This window comes from Trichechus manatus, unplaced genomic scaffold (assembly GCF_000243295.1).
Source record: "Trichechus manatus latirostris isolate Lorelei unplaced genomic scaffold, TriManLat1.0 scaffold00111, whole genome shotgun sequence".
In the NCBI taxonomy this organism is placed as follows: Eukaryota; Metazoa; Chordata; class Mammalia; order Sirenia; family Trichechidae; genus Trichechus; species Trichechus manatus.
This window is the reverse complement of record NW_004444047.1, coordinates 140,703-142,348: the sequence shown is the minus strand read 5'-3', so window position 1 is coordinate 142,348 and position 1,646 is coordinate 140,703. Positions and strand designations below refer to the sequence as shown.

Sequence of the window (1,646 nt, the reverse complement as noted above, 5' to 3'; positions counted from 1 at the left end):
CCATGTGCCCGTCCACACCAGCCACTCCCCTACCTCGGGCCCAGGCTCAGCATGGTGACCCAGCACCCTGTGCCCATCCACACCAGCCACTCCCCCAATACCAGGCACCCATCCATGTCAGCAGTATCCCCCACCTCAGGCTGAGGCTCAGTGTGGTGACCCAGCGCCAGGCGCTGGTCCAGCTGCACATTCGGCAGACACCTGACCCCCTCTCTGCTTCTGCGACACTACAGGGAGCCAGTCGGTGTCCTATCTTTAGGATCACTGCGAGAATGAGGGGTGGATACAGCCGGGTGCACTGCGCCCGACACACGTCCTGTGCTGGGGCCGTGGTTAATACAGCCACACTGTGACAGGCAATACCCAATGCCAAGCTGCTTTCCCTTGTGAACCATTTCCTAAGGGTAAATGCCTGCAGAACACTGTGGTCAGAGGAGGAAAAAGCGTGGTTCAGACTCCCACACGTCCTCCAGTGCGGGGCTCCATCACCTCCTTTGTTTTCTCCCCTCAGTCGGTATTGCCCACTCCTCGGGACTTGTCAGCCCGGCTCCCTGATGACTGGTGAGTGTGAGTACCCTGCTCTTTCCACACTGTGCCCGATGTCTCCACCTGCGCTCAGAGCAGCCTGCCATGCTGCCCCCTCCCTCTAGTATCCAGCGCTTCACCGCCAGACAATTCAGATTTTTCTCACAGTCTGCTCCTGGGGCTTCTACTCCACTTCCTCGTTTACGTCAATCCTCAGCCAGTATCGCCCTCCCCAGCGCCCTACCTCTCTGCCAGGTTTCCGGGCCTGTGCACAGAGCTCAGGAGGTGGAGAGACTCAGCCTGTCACCATGCTGGCTCTGACCACCATACCCTCCCTGGTGGGGAGACGGGAGGACGGGGGGAGAACATCATCCAAGGAGGCTGCCCACCCCACCCAGTGACGTACCTCCCGGATGCGGAGACAGGAGGATGGGGGAAGAACGTCATCCAAGGAGGCTGCCCACCCCCGCACTGTCCCTAAGCTCACTCCTACTTGCCCCTAACTGCCAGTCTTCCTGCTCCAGGCCTGTCCCCGTGGGACTCATGACATTTCCTAGGTGGCAACTGGGGCCCTTCAGATTCCCTGGTGTTCTCACCCTCTGAGGTAAAGCAACATGACACGGGGAGGGAATGGGGCATCTCTGCCAGTCCCCCGAAAGAGTCAACGACCACATCCTGCACACGGAGCTGGAGGAGGCACCACAGTGATGTAGTGACACACGGTGACATACGGGCACACAGTGACAGAGCAGAGTGACACAGAGAACAGGGACACGGTGACATGGTGACACAGGCACAGTGACACAGAACACAGTGACAGAGCAGAGTGACAGAACACAGTGACACAGTGACATGGTGACACAGGCACAGTGACAGAGAACACAGTGACAGAGCAGAGTGACAGGACACAGTGACATGGTGACACAGGCACAGTGACACAGAACACAGTGACAGAGCAGAGTGACACAGAGAACAGGGACACGGTGACATGGTGACACACAGGCACAGTGACAGAACAGTGACAGCAGTGACAGAGAACACTGACACGGTGACATGGTGACACAGGCACAGTGACACAACACAGTGACAGCAGAGTGACAGAGAACACTGACACGGTAACA

At 58.1% G+C, this 1,646-nt stretch overlaps 1 protein-coding gene across 5 annotated transcripts in view; it reads right to left on the bottom strand.

Moving 5' to 3' along the window:
• Positions 1 to 1,646, bottom strand: part of PIGG (phosphatidylinositol glycan anchor biosynthesis class G (EMM blood group)) — a 60,454-nt gene that overhangs the window by 19,010 nt on the left and 39,798 nt on the right. The window lies entirely within an intron of this gene.